Source organism: Sus scrofa, chromosome 6 (assembly GCF_054392235.1).
Source record: "Sus scrofa isolate SSC_HxYL_T2T_F1_AM1 chromosome 6, Sscrofa_HxYL_maternal_Yorkshire_Landrace_v2.0, whole genome shotgun sequence".
Taxonomy (NCBI): Eukaryota; Metazoa; Chordata; class Mammalia; order Artiodactyla; family Suidae; genus Sus; species Sus scrofa.
The window spans coordinates 133,790,392-133,806,221 of NC_139388.1; the positions used below are offsets into that span (position 1 = coordinate 133,790,392).

At 39.2% G+C, this 15,830-nt stretch overlaps 1 protein-coding gene across 2 annotated transcripts in view; it reads left to right on the forward strand.

The window, feature by feature from the left end:
• The window catches only part of UOX (urate oxidase), a 105,775-nt gene that overhangs the window by 6,029 nt on the left and 83,916 nt on the right, over positions 1-15,830 (forward strand). The gene's annotated exons all lie outside the window — the stretch shown is intronic.

Here is a 15,830-nt window from a genome sequence, read left to right on the forward strand (position 1 = left end):
CCCTGGCCTGGGAACTTCCATATGCCGTGGGTGCAGCCCTAAAAAGAAGAAGAAAAAAGATCGTATTTGTTAAAATCATTACTAATCTCATTGGAAAAGTCCTCAGGTACTGATAAGCCGTCAAGCTTACAATGGTGAATAGAAGTTCTCTGAAATTCTGATTTTCTTGAATAGGGGCTTTCTTTGACTCCAGGTCACTGATGGCAGTGCCCATAATGCAGTGCAGAAGGTGGAAGCAGGGCGTGGGGGATGTGGTGGGTGGTGATGTTTACTTGATGTTTACTTCCCAGGGCTATTTCTCAGATAGGCCATCTCACTGCTACCTTTTTTTATCTGTGGACCCCTGAATTTGCCTTACTTTTCCATTGCCACCATTAGTTAGCTAGAGCCATCTTATCATTAACCTGAATATATTTTTAGAGTCTACTTATAGAGGCAGTCTGACAGGTGATTTGTGGGGGCCCTTCTACCCTACTCCTTTGTGCAGGATACTCATCATCCTCTCACCGTATGATAGAACCTCAGGCAGCATCTTGGGAGAGCCAAAGTTTATACACTTTGTTGTTTCTAACTAAAGTTCTTCATCTTTTCCAACCCACTGTGGAAAAGAATGCATTCTCATAGCCAACCCTTTTCTTCTTGAGGCAATTAACAAACCTTTTTAGTTTTTCTGAAATTTCCTTTTCTTTTTCCTATAGCAACCATATGAAATAGAAATAAAAGACTCATCCTTTATCCCTTTACACTCTAATAGGGATGATAAGGTCTTACATAATGTTGGTCTTTTGTTCCACAAAAAAACGAACAACAACAACAAAAAAAGCTAAGCTTCATTTAGGGGGAATAACTAAAGTCAGTAGCTTTCCTAGAATTTCCATCATAAGAGCCAGAGGACCTCTGAGACGGAGAGAGGAAAGGAGGAACTGAAGAAATGTTCATGAGATCAGCATTAACAGTACTGATAAGGGCAGAAACAGTGAAACTGGTTTACATTTTTTTTTTCTTTTTATGGCCACTCCTGTGGCATATGAAAGTTCCCAGGCTAGGAGCTGAATCAGAGCTGCAGCTGAGGCCTATGCCACAGCCATAACAACACCAGATCCAAGCCTCATCTGCAATCTACACTGCAGCTTGCAATATAGCTGGATCCTTAACCCTCTGAGAGAGGCCAGGGATTGAACCCACATCCTCATGGAGCCAACATTGGGTCTTTAGCCTACTGAGCCACAGTAGGAACTCCTGTATTACATTCTTATCTTCTGTATTTCTAAGTCACTTCTACTTACTAGATTAAGGTGAAAAAGTGAAGGTTAGGGAAAAGGACCCCTTAGTAAGAGATCAGGTTCCAAAGGTTTCTACCATATGCCAGGACACCCCAGGGAGATTTTGTTAATTTTTTTTTCCCCTAAAATTTCCCTTCTTTATTCTAAAGCCTAGAGTTCAGGATGCAGATCAGTATATTCCAAAATTTACCTCAGTCACAGACACTAGTTCTGTGACAGAGGCATGCTAGAAAGTTCCAATGTTCTCCAGGGATCACTATATGTAAAACATCTTATATTTGCTGAAACCTTCAGAAGACCTACAGAGCTAACTTGAGGTATGGTCCATGGACCAGAAGTAATGGCGTCATTTGGAAGCTTGATATAAATACAGAATCTTGGAGTCCACACCCAGACCTACTGAAAGATCCTCAACCAATCCATAAACACATTAAAGTTTGAGGAACACTGCTAAAGATGTGTGTTACATCCCTCACTCCCATTAATTTCCATTCATCAATCAGAGGCCTTCTTTCAGGCCAAAAACATATGGTTGGCTTATAATAATATTTTATTATTACTAAAAAACCCTTTTATTATTTATTTAAAAATGATTACACTGCTTGAAGGGAAGGCAGATGGGTTAGAACTATTGTGGACAGCTAACATAGATATTTTATATTCTAACTTAGTCCTTATATAGACATGGGATGAGATTTAACAGATCCCTTATCTAACTGCTAAGCAAAAGATAAGTCCAGGGACCTACCTTGCCATAACAATATGGCTTTATTTTTCTTTCATGAGACTATCAACAAAAGTGATTCCCAAAGTGTAGTACCAGAACCAGCAGCATCCACATCACCTGGGACTTGTTAGAAGTGCAAATGCCTGGGCGAGCCCAGCCTTTCTGAATCAGAGGCTCTGGGGATGGAACTTAGAAATCTTTAACATGCCCACTAGGTGACCCTGATGCATGCCCAAGTTGAAGACCTACTGGTCTTGATCCATAATTATCTTCAGATACATATAAGCAGACATTGAAGGTTTTGTTTCTGTAGTATCTAAGGTAAGCTTCCTTAACTGGGAACCAAATCTGCCTTTTCCCTTGTCTTCATTTGGAAAATCTAGGGGCCCACACCAGGTGATACCAGAATAATTATCACATCAAAATGTTCTTGTGGGTATTCCAAAAAGAAAAGAAAAGAAAAAAACCTCTAGAAATGAATCATCATCTTTAGGTAAATAAGAGATTAATGACTGCCTACAAAAGCATATTTACTTTTTGCCAAAATTTGTTAAAAATCTGACACTGTGGTATGTCCAGGTGGTTCTTGGACATGAAATTCATTTTTATTACTGCCTAATATTTTGACTGATTAGCCTTATTGCCCAGAAATGCCCAATTTTTCAATCTCCACAGTTGGACATAACTGCTAAAGGCAATGTGGTATGTGGATTGAATCCTGAAAGAGAAAAAGACATTAGTGGAAAATGAATGAAATTGGAATAAATTCCAAAGTTTAGTCAATTGTAATGTACCAGTGTTTTTAGTTTTGAAAAATGTACTATGGCAATGTAAAATGTTAACATTAGGAGAAAGTGGGTGAGGGTATATAGGAACTCTGTATTATGTTTGCAACATTTCTGTAAATCTAAAATTATTCTAAACTTTAAAATCTCTTTTTTATTTATTTATTTATTTTTAATTTCTTTTTTAAAAAAATATCTCCCTGACCTTTCATTTAACAAAGCCACTGAAGTGTTATCAGGTAAAAGAAATTAAAGAACTGCTCTACACCAACCCAGGCTGCCCATTTGTAGGTAGACCAGCATTGTTGAATTTGTTTTGTTGGGACACCAGCAAAGCTACTAACAGTCTCAAAACATTTCCTAAATATATAGGCTAGGCAGTTAAATCAGAAAAGTTGCTTCCTTTACTCTCCATTCCTTGAACTTTTGTGTATAGAGTTTCCACTTGAGTACTTTGTACTTGGTGATATGTTGTGTTAATAATAATCCTTAAATCATTTCATGATGACTGTTCTCATCCACCCCCGCCCTCCTCCAGAGCACTTAATGCAGTGTGCTGCAGGAAGTAGGCATTCAGAGCTTGGATTTCTCTGACTAACTGACTGACTCAATGTGCTACCTGTAATTACATTTTAAAATTTAATCAGGGAAGTTCTAGGAACTCAAGGGGATAAAGTCAAAATCAACTATTCAAGTTAAGATTGCATAAATTGTCTAGAGTGAATAGACTTCATCAAAACTTGTCAAAATGCAGAATTCATCCGTGGAAACCAGAATATCAGAAATTTAAATCATCCCTATGAAATACACTCAAGACTGAAGGTGAATAGTTCGTGGTGAACTTAACATTTCTAAAGTAAATTCTGAGCTGAACGGAAAGTTACCAGTCTTTTTTCATTATTTTTTAAAATTGTGTTTTGTTTTTTAAAGTAATCAAGGATCAAAAAATAACATCTTGCTCTGGCTGTCGTTATGTGTTGAGAAATTCTGAAAAAGGCCTGCAATAGAAGGAACCATTTATGTCTGCAATTTTCTTCCTCGGTGGTATCTATGTAAACAAAAGCCAAAGCTACTTAAAAATACCCAGAATTATGATACAGCTAGCCTTAGATATTCTCAGAGTTTTTCTAATCTTAGTCCCCCTAAAATTCCTATATGTAGATGCAAGGCAGAAATTCTCACCATTTTTTCAGTGGGAAAATGGAAATTCAAAGAGATTTAAAAACAGAGTCCAGATTAAATTACAAGTTTTAATTCTTAGGCCATTGCTCTTTTAACTTACCATGGGCCTTGTGCTTCGGTCCATATTACATAGAGTAAATGATTAAATGAACACAACCTTGTACAGCTGCGTATAACATTTTCTTTTCTTGACTCTGCACTGACTATTCAGGAACAAAGCGCTTGATGAAGTGAAATGTGGCTCCTTTAAAAGAGACAGATGCAGAAGTTTGAAGCAGTGAATGTGAGAGCAGTATTTGTTTTTCATTTAATTTTTTCAACCTCTGTCTTCTATTGTAGAGATGATAGTGTTTGATACAATTTTGGCAAAATTAACTTAAGCAAAAAATATATATTTGATGTATCATTTCCCATATCTATAATTAAATAGCAAGACTTACCTCAGAGGTTCCTAGTTACAGAAAGTGGGAAAGAATTACCTTTAAGATTTCCTGAGGTGAGGTAATTGCAAATTATTTGGTTGACCCAATTACAAAATTGTTGGTCAGAAGCCAGGAGAATTACTGATTTTTCTTCCAGGTTTTTTTCCTCAGGAATAAAAAAGTGTTCAAATACCTGAATAAGATTTTATATTTGTGCCATTCATGGGGAGATTTAATATTTGAGGTGCCAAAAGGTTTACTATTTGAACAGTGCCTTCTAACTATATACACAATGAAGATGTACCTAATGTACTTTATATAGCTGATGAAATATATCATATATTTAATATTTTATCTCAAATTAGCATAAACATTTCTGCATTGTTTTAAAACTAACATCTAACACAGTCAAGTTTGATGTCGTAGATAAGAAAATATAATGTGTTATCTTTTCCAGAAGAACATTGCCGTATCTATCATACACTTAAATAGGAGTTGTGGCACTGATCCATAGGCATCTTTATTAAAAATGGAAGTCTCCTCAACTTGGAGTTATGTTTAATGAATATAGCACATTTAGTCCCTATAAACTATTAAGTAAGGTGGTTCCAGTACTCATTTAGTCATTTATTCTATAAATATTTCTGAGCGCTCACAAATAAGCATGGGCCTTGTGAGTAAGCCAGAGAAGCAACACACAGTAAAAAGCCCTTCTCTGCAAGGAACTTAAAACTTAATGAAGAGTCAAAACATACAAACATGAAATCATGTATCTCAGTCCAGGTATTAAATAACACTGGAAAAGAACACTGTAAGTTAAAAGAGTACATTTCCCACAAGTTCTGTGATATTAAATAAAGGGAGTGCTCTGTTTTGAAAGCCATGTATTATAATGGTTAGGAACACAGTTTTCTAAAAAATTTTATGCAATAGTACAATATTACTATTATGCTTTTTAGATCTCTATGGCTTATTTACTACTCATTACAGATTTGTACCCTTAAACCTCATCTTTATTATCATTACTGCCTCCTCCTGTTTTACTCTGTTTTTCACAAGTGTAACTTTTTAATTTAATTTAATTTAATTTAACTTAATTTAATTTTTGCTTTTTAGGGCTGCACCTGCGGCATATAGTGTTACTTACAAGTGACATCATATAGTACTTGTCTTTCTCTGTCTGACATCTCACTTTAGCTTAATGTGCTCAGGTTCTGTCCATGTTGTCACAAATGGGAGGATAGCCTCCTTTCTCGTGGCTGAAAACTATTCCATTGTGTATATGTACTACATCTCTTATCCATTCACCCATGGATGGGCATTTGGATTACTTCCCATATCTTGGCTGTTGAGGAACATAGGTTCTAGAGACAGTCATATTTGGATTCTGGTCCCATCTTATGTACTTTAGCTGTGTGATTTGGGGAACATCCCTTAACTTCTCTAGGCCTCTGTTTCCTTCTCTCTCTCTCTCTCTTTTTAAAGTAGATACCAAAAGCCCCTAGCTCATGGGGTTGTTGTGATGATTAGCATAATGTGGCTGGCACTCAGTATGCTCTCACCAAGTACCTCCTATGATTAGTGGTCTATTATTATAATCAGAGAAAATTTCCCAGAGAGGGACTAAGAACTAAAGTGAATTTGTTCAGTGTTTGGGTTGACTGCAAGCGCTACTTCATTTGTTGCTGATACTAAGGATAAAATACAACCAGTGATGCCTAATTGTCATCTACTCAATGACATTGGTAAATGCATGGAAATTCATTCATTCATTGACTAATTAATCAACTATTTCTGTGTGCCTTCTCATTGCTAGCTACTGTGCTAGTTATCAGGAATTAGGTAAGTAAAACTACTCAGGCTCTTTTTTCATTGAACAAATACATAAATGTATATAATTATTATAATGTGTTAAGGCATAAACTGTGCTCTGAGAATGTGTAATAAGGGAATACCTGCCGGGTTTAGGGAAAGCTCTCCTGAGGAAGTGACATATGAACTGAACTTGGGGAGTGAGAAGTAGGAAAGGAGGAGTGGGGAAAGGTGTTTGGGCAGGAAGAACAGCACGTGCAAAGGCTGATCTTGGTGCGCCTGAGGCTGGGTAGACCAGTGTGGATGGAGTGCAGGGGAGTCGGGGGATGGGGCAAGTGAGACTAGAGGTGGAATTTGTGGGCAGTGTTTAATTAAGAGTTAGATCTTTATCTTGGGTGTGTTCATGATAAGCCACTGAAGAATTTAATAAGTGCATGATGTGATTAGATCTGTGTTTTGCAAGAGCCATGGGGTTGTTTGGGGAGGGTCAAGAGTGCTGGAAGCAGAGAGGAGTCTCTATAGTTGATTGTGTAGCCAGAAGACCGAAGGGACTTAATTCAGTGGGAATATAAACATGAAAAGATTCTACTTTTGTTGCTAATTACTGTCTTCAAATGTGTTGGTCCAATTTGCCTTCAAATTCCATAATGACACCCCTAGCAGATTATCATAATTTGAAGATCATTTACTGTATTAAAAAAGTCCTATGTGACCTAGTCCATCTTATCCCCAATTTAAACCTTTATTCACCCACCCACACTCAGTCCAGTTATAACCTAAGGATTTGAGGGACATCACTGGAAGTTGGGTTGCCATGTGATCTGTTTTCTTACCTTCTTTATTATTGGCTTTCCTTTGTTCCCTGGCCTGTGGGCCTAAGAGGAGAGCTGGGGAAAAGCTGCAGATGTCTCCTACCTAATTGGAGTTGCTGCTGTTATACTGTGGTAGGCATCCAAATGCTGTCTCTGTCTGATGACATTCTTCACAGGATCCTGCGAAGACTAGAGGTGGAGTTTGTGGGCAGTGTTTGATTAAGAGTTAGATCTTTATCCTGGGTGTGTTGATGGGGCCACCTCTTTTGACACCCTACTTTAGCAGTGTACCCCACAGCTTCTTAGTGTTGGGATCCCTTCATTTGGGGTGTGGCTCTCTTGGACACGCACCAGCAATTCCTTTCAAGTATGGCTTTCTTCTTTGGTATCTTAGGGGAAATCCAAGCATCTTGCCACTCTAACTAGTGTTGCTTCTCTTTATTCTCTAATTCTTGTTTTTCTGCTGCTCAGGGTGGTGCTAAGAGCAGATGATCAAGTCCACTGCCTAAGTAGATGTCCAGCCTAGCAAGGAGATGCTTTTTGAACATGTTTTTTGTTTTTACTATTAATTTGATTGAGTTTCCTACTTTGGCATATGGGAAGAAAAAGAGGCACAACGTTCATCCCCAGGGAGTCTTGGATTCTCTTTATTTTCCGTGTGTGTGTGTTCATATATATGTAGTATATGTGTGTATATGTTCATGTATATGTAGTATATATGTGTGTGTGTATATGCGTAAAGCACCGGGGGGAAGGTGGAGGAGACTGATGCTTGCAGTTGAAAAGCCAGTTCTGCTGCTTCTCGTTAACACACGGTTCTCTTTAGATGATAGAGGTTCCTTGGTGCCTGCTGTTGTTAGCTTGGAGCTTTGGTGGCAATTCTGAGAACATGGGAAAGAGCAGTTTACAAGCCTAAAATATTGGATATGGGAGGTGAGAAGGAAGAGAGTCAAGGATGATTCCCTATTTTCTTTTCTTTTTTTAAAATTTTTGGCCATGGTATGCAGTGGCTTGAAGTGGGATCTCAGTTCCCAGACCAGGGATTGACCCAGGCCACAGTAGTGAAAGTACCTAGTCCTAACCACTTGATCATCAAGGAATACCCTGATTCCCCATTTCTCACTGGGAAAGGTGAAAAAAGGACACAGCAGTTGGGGTAGAGGGTAGGCCCTGAGTCTGATTTTTCACATTTCAAGTAGGAGGTACATTTGAACATTTAATTGGAATTATCGAGTAGGCAGTTGGACATGTGGCCTGGAGCTCAAAGAAGTCTTACCTGGAGGTATAAATCTGGGGTCACATGAGTATAGATAATATTTGAAAGCATCTATGTACATGTAAACAATAGGGAGGGTATAGCACAAGAAGAACAATAGGTCTCAGATTGATCTTTGAGGAACTCTTTTTTTTTTTTTTCCTTTTTGCCATTTCTAGGGCCGCTCCTCCGGCATATGGAGGTTCCCAGGCTAGGGGTTGAATTGGAGCTGTAGTCACCATCCTACGCCAGAGCCATAGCAATGCGGGATCCAAGCTGCGCCTGCAACCTACACCACAGCTCACGGCCAACGCCAGATCCTTAACCCACTGAGCAAGGCCAGGGATCTCTTGGTTCCTAGTCAGATTTGCTAACCACTGAGCCATGACAGGAACTCCTTGAGGAACTCTTTAACAACTAAAGGGTGAATAGAGGAGAATAAAAAAAAAAAATTAGCAAACGAGGCTGAGAAAGAATGGAGTGTGTGGTGGAGTAGAATCCAAGAGAAGAGAGTGTCTCATAAAGGAGAAGGTCATCACAGTGTTGATTGCTTCTGAGAGATCAGGAACACTTAGGACTAAAATGTCCATTGAAGCCATAAAAAAGAACAAGATAATGCCATTTGCAGCAACATGGATGGAACTAGAGACTCATACTAAGTGGAGTAAGTCAGAAAGACAAATACTATATGATATCACTTATATATGGAGTCTAGTATGTGGCACAAATGAATCTTTATCTACAGAGAATAAACAAAGTCATGGACATGGAGAACAGACTTGTGGTTGCCAAGGGGGAGGGGGAGGGAATGGGATGGACTGTGAGTCAGGGGTTGGTAGGTGCAAACTATTGCATTTGGAGTGGATAAGCAATGAGATCCTGCTGTATAGCACAGGGAACTGTATCCAATCACTTGTGATGGCACGTGATGGAGGATAATGTGAGAAAAAGAATGTATGTATATGTATAACTAGGTCAGTTTGCTGTACAGCAGAAGTTGACAGAACATTGCAAATAAACTCTAATAAAAATTTAAAAAAAAAATAAAATGTTGAATTTAACAACCTGGAGGCCACTGATGACCTTAGCAACAGTCATTTCAAGGGAGTGGAAATGGAATTTAGGTCAAAGAGGTTTTAAAATGGAGTGTGTAGTGAGAAGAGGAAGACCATTAGCAGACCAACCCCTTTTCAGTTTATCTGTGGAGGTCAGGGCAGTGATAGGGTGATACAGGGTGAAGGAGGTGGGGTGATGGGAGTATCTTTTAGAGGTAAGGAGTCTGTTTGAAAGCTGATGGAAAAGATGCAGTACACAAGGGCGTTAGGAATTGTACATGCAGGAGAGAAGACGGTTGGGATCCAGAGCACAGGGAGAGGAATGGCCTCAGTGAGAAAAAAAGGAAAATAAGAAAGGATTGGTATAATTTTATGTATATGTGTGGACTTCAGTTTGGGAAAATTGAGTGGGGGGGTTGACCCTTTTGTGTGGTAGAAGGAAGGTCATGGAGGGAGATTTTAGCTAAACTGAAATTGGAGTATTCATTATAGCTGCTTTACCATCATCTGTAGAAGCCCTTAGATTCCAAATTCCATTTGACTTAAGACATTTTTCCAAGGTAATATATCTCTCACCCTCCAAGGCATCCTGACATATTATTCCAAACATGCTAAAATAGCAGTTATTTTTCCCTAGCCAGGAATCTGATTTTGCTCATTAATTACACATCCCATCAAAAGCTAAGCCATAGAAGATTAGGGAAAAGAAAGGTATTTTAGTGATTTCACTAGTCTTTTTGCCATTTCTTGGGCCACTCCCGCGACGTATGGAGGTTCCCAGGCTGGGGTCGAATCAGAGATGTAGCCACCAGCCTACGCCACAGCCACAGCCATGCCAGATCTGAGCCGCGTCTGCAACTTAACACCACAGCTCACAGCAACGCCGGATCCTTAACCCACTGAGCAAGACCAGGGATCAAACCTGCAACCTCATGGTTCCTAGTCAGATTCGTTAACCACTGAGCCACGACAGGAACTCCATGATTTCATTAGTCTTAAGACTTAATTATCATTGAGATCAACTGACTTTGACCCATTGGTCTAATGCTTATTTTCTTGACTACCAAAGCATGCAGTGTCCTTGGTCAACTTGTAATAAACACAAATTACAGAAATAAGTTTTGACAGTTTGAAAACTCCTGAGCAAGCTTATAACATATTTCATTATGTAACTATTACTGAGTGACCAGCATGCTTAGAAAACCAGGAAAGCCAGTTTTATATGGCGCCCACTTAGTTTCAGTTGGGCTTAGGTGAGTGGATGAGTTATTTAAATTTCCTTTAACAAAAATCAGTTTCAGAGTAAATGAGTTGGGATTCTCTGATACATGACTGATTATAAACCTTGTAGCTCTGATCCTAGGGAACAATACTGATGGAAAATTAATACTGACTCATGAGTTAACTGGTTTCATTAATTAGTTCTAGTTCCCTATGCTAAATGGGACAAAATTGTTTTTCACAAATTTCAAGATTTTTTTAACTCCTGCCTTTTTCCCAAACTGAGAATCAGTCACCTTTTCCTCTCAGCCACCTCAAATTAAGTAACCTCATTGGACTCATTTCATTATTATTTATCAATCACTAAGCTCTTATTAAGAAAATATGTTCAAGCTTTCCCAGGCAGATTTGGATTTGTTTGCCCTTTTCCCCCCATTCCTTTCTCAGCTCCGTAAAGGCCATTCTCTGTTGCGATGGTTTTGAATTTTTTCTTATGTCCTGATGATTATTTCACCAAAGAACCTGAATCCTACTACAATAGAAACAAACTCACGATTTCATGTGTTTTGTTATTATACTTATCATTTACTGTATTATTTTAATGACAAAAAATCTTGTGGTAATATGGTAGGGTGCAAATAAGAATGGTGGCTAACATGTATTGAGCACTTTTTACATGCCAGCCAGTGTTCTAAGTGCTTTACATCTGTGATCCGTTTAATTCTCTCAACAGTTCAGTTCACTAGGTGCTATTATGGACCTTATTTTTTTGTTGTTGTTGTTGTTGCATATGGACGTTCCCAGGCTAGGGGTCAGATTGGAGCCACAGCTATGGGCCTACGCCTTAGACACAGCAACATTGGGATGGGAGCCACTCTGTGACCTACACCACAGTTCATGGCAACGCTGGATTCCTGACCCACTGAGTGCCAGGGATCTAAGGCACATCTTTATGGATATCAGTCGGATTTGTTTCCACTGCAGCACAATGGACCTCATTTTTATTATTTATTTATTTATTTATTTATTTATTTATATCTTTTTAGGGCCACATCTGTGGCATATAGAGGATCGGAGTCACATCTGTGACATATACCACAGCTCACGGCAACGCTGGATCCTTAACCCACTGAACACAGCCAGGGATTGAACCCGAGTCTCATGGATGCTAGTCAGATTCATTTCTGCTGAGCCACGCCAGGAACCCTCTGGACCTCATTTTTATAAATTTGGTGTCTAAGGCACAGCGAAGTTAAAATATTTTGCCCAGAGTCACCTGACCAGAGGGAGGATCCACGCCAAGGCAATCTGGTTCCTGCATCCTCTTTCTTAGGGAGATTATTATAAAATGATTCACCATATAAAACCAGTGTTGGACCAGTAATTAAACCATCCTATAGTGGTACAACAGAAATGAATCCTGCTAGGAACCATGAAGTTGTGGGTTTCATCCCTGGCCTTGCTCAGTGGGTTAAGGATCCGGTGTTGCCTGAGCTGTGGTGTAGGTCGCAGACGCAGCTCGGATCTGGTGTTGCTGTGGCTCTGGCATAGGCTGGCAGCAACAGCTTTGATTCGACCCCTAGCCTGGGAACCTCCATATGCCTTGGGTACGGCCCTAAAAAGACTAAATAGATAAATAAATAAATATGTGTAAATAATTTGGCGTATGGGAGTTCCCTTTGTGCCACAGTAGAGACGAATACGACTGGTATCTGTGAAGATGTGGGTTTGAGCTCTGGTTTCACTCAGTGGGTCCAGGATCCTGCATTGCTGTGGCTGTGGTGTAGGCCAGCAGCTGTAGCTCCAATTTGACCCATAGCCTGGGAACTTCCATGTGCTGTACCTGTGGCCCCTAAAAGCAAAAAAAATAAAAATAAAATAATTGGAGTATGATCTTTACCACTACTGAACTGAAATGAAGATAAATAAAAATGTACAATCTCTCTCAAATTACCAATGACATTTTTCATAGAACTAGAACAAAAATTTTGGAATTTGTGTGGAAACACAAAAGACCCTGAATAGCCAAAGCAATCTTGAGAAAGAAAAATTGGAGCTGGAGGAATCAGGCTCCCTGATTTCAGACTATGCTACAAAATTACAGTAATCAAAACAGTATGGAACTGGCATATATTTATGCCTGCTCAGCATCTATTCTTTCTTTCTGTCCTTTTTGATAATGGCATTTTGATTTTCCCTTGAGGGGGCTAACCCTTCCAATACCTGTCATCTCCTATATGTATCAGACAAGTTGTTCTACCTTCCTTAGCTGAAAGGTGAGCAAGGGATATGAGTAAGTTTCCTCCAACTCCTCTGGGAATTTAAATTTTGTAAGGAGTGACTGAAGGATGGGAAAAGATTGTAGCTGAAATACTTACTTGGTTGTCAGCACTCTGAAGGAAGCCAAGCCCTTACTTCCTGTTACTCAGCTCATCAAAGTTACCTCAGTTTTTCTGCCATAGCACAACAGGATCAGCAGTGTCTCTGCAGTGCCAGGAACACAGGTTCAGTCCCTAGCCCAGCACAGTGGTTTCGGTTGTGACTTCAGCTTTGATCTGACTGCTGGCCCAGGAGCTCCACATGGGGCAGGGTAGCCAAAAAAAAAAAAAAGAAAGAAAAAGTTTTTCTCTTTCTGAAGCTAGGTCTTCCCAGATTGCTTTTGGTTCCTTGAATTTTCCTGTATCTTCCAATAAATTCCACTTTTGCTTGAGGTAATACATTCATTGCTCAAACCAGGTGCAGTTTGCTTTCAAGCTAAGAGCCTTAATTTATACATCATCTGTGGGATGGTCTGCTTTAGCTTTACCTGATGAAATGAGCTGGAAATTTTGTTTAGGTTGTTGTGCTCCTCCTAACCTAGACACATCAGCATCCCTTTTCTGTCTGGGTGTCTCTTCTGCACTAGTGTGCTGGTAAGACATAGGCTTAGGTTGGCTTTGCTCTCAGAACCTGCAGACCTCCATCTTTCTCTCTCTACCCGCCTCAGCCACCAACCTAGAACAGGGAATCTCTACATATGACAGTCTTTTTCCCTTCTTTTGATTTCTGGGCAAGACATTTTTTCTTTGCTTTTTTTTTTTTTTTTTTAGGGCCACAGCTGAGACCTATGGGAGTTCCCAGGCTAGGGGTCAAATCAGAGCTGTAGCTGCCAGCTTACATCGCAGCACAGCAATGCCAGATCTGAGACATGTCTGTGACCTACACCACAGCTCACCCAGTGATGGATCCTTAACCCACTGAGCAGGGCCAGAGATCTAACCTGCATCCTCATGGATACTAGTGAGCCACTAGTGTCCTGGCCAAGACACTTTTTCTATTTTTAGCACAGAAACACTCATCCCCTTCACAAAACCACTGTGTTCTCTTAAAGTCTTGGCAGAGTAAGGAAAAAGATTCCCAGGCCTCTTCTATTTTCCATCTTGTCCCAAAGCTACTAGGAGGCAATAAACACACATTTTCTATGTGCCTGAATTAGGAAGCAGGTTGAAGGTAGAAGAAAAATGAAGACACAAAGAAGGAAAAGAACAGAAATTAACACTTCAAAAATCCCGGTAGTTTATTTGTGAAAATAATGATTCCTTTCAAGATATCTTTATTATCATTCTTTACTATATTTTCTGTTTGTGTGTTTTCTTTTATATTTTACTCATGGATAGAGAATGTACATGTGTTACTAGATGTATTGGGTTGTTCATAGTTGCTCTTTTTAGTCACTGTAATGCCAGTAATAATTATGTCTGTTTCCCAAGAAGAATAATAGTCATGCATTTTCCAAATCATCAGAAGGGGCTCGGGGAAGCTACACTTCCTGTCAGAAGCTGGGACACAGCCTGTCCATCTTGAACACTCGCTTTGGGGCCATTGGCAAGGTGTTATCAGTCATCTTCTTCATGCACACCTTCTGACATCCAAAGCTTCCTGTATGCTTTTATGTAACATCAAATCCAGGTGGTAGAGTATATGGGGGTACAACAGGTATCTGTGAGTGTCTTAACGTGTTTCATGACTGGACTTTATATAATGGATTTTCTCTCCTAAGTCTCCATCTCTGCCACATTCTGTTATAACTTTTACTATGTTATGTAGACATTCTTATAGAACCAGGACTCAAGCAAGAGAAATGGTTCAGCCTCTAATCCTGATCATGCTTTCCGTCTCCCTTCTCACATTCTTTTCTTAGCCACAGAAACTTGGAGTTTTACAGTACAAAGAAGATGTTGACAGAAGAAGGGAAAGGCTCTGAAGGGAGAAGAATCCAATAAAAAAATAACTGGAGAGAAAATAAAAACTTGAGAGAGATGAGAAACCAATATTCAAATTATTTTGGAAGATTAAAAAAGCAAAAGATTAGAATTAATGGACAAAAATATTGAAAAATGTCACTTGTGCCTCCTCTCCTCATTTTATATCTGCTCCCCTCTCACCATCCATCTCCCCCTCCCCAAGCCTTTCTGATGTAGAACATTTTAGCAGATATAAGAGATTTCACAAAAGTAACAATGGTTCTTCCAATATATGTATTAGAGCTGTTACTCATCATTATTTGAGTTCCTCTAATTAAACAAGAACTGCTTCTAACTACTTTATCATTACTAGTAATAAAGTTATCCTTCTTGTGAGGGACTGCATGAGAGGATGACTCAAGAAGGGGATCCGGAACTTGAACCCATCTCTTACTACTCTCAGGATGGTGGTGCTCTCTTTGGACCTCAAAGTCCTTTTCTGTTTTCATTCATGATTATATTTTGGTTTTGATTTTTTTTTAACCTGCATATCCTTGGTGTTTTTTGAAAACTTTTGTGTGGCTTCAGCTTTTTTCTTGGATATGAATGTAGCTGATAGTAATATAAATGATACTTTGTTTGAGCATGATGGCAAAGGAAGCCTAATTCATTCCTTTTGCTATAGGTTTGCCTTCTAAGGAGAGGGTACCCTGAAATGAAGGTGCATTATTTATGCTAGAAACTGTTATGTGCTTCGATGTTCTGGTATTATTTTTTTTTAACTTCCTGACATAATAATCTCTTTTCATTGAGTCAGCTTAGAAGGGGAGGGTGAGAGGGGCTTCATTCAATGATTGCATTTCTTTTTTTGGAGGTTTGTTTTAATAATTACCTAGGCTTTGATGTCTGTGTTTCCATATTTGTTGACCTTCTTTGATGCTTGAGGTGATTTTCATCATAACCTTTTAGCCTCATAACTTTATTTCCCTGAGGCAAAGGACATACTCTGTGTCTGACTGCATTATGAAACACCTAGGTTTGTCTGACCCATCC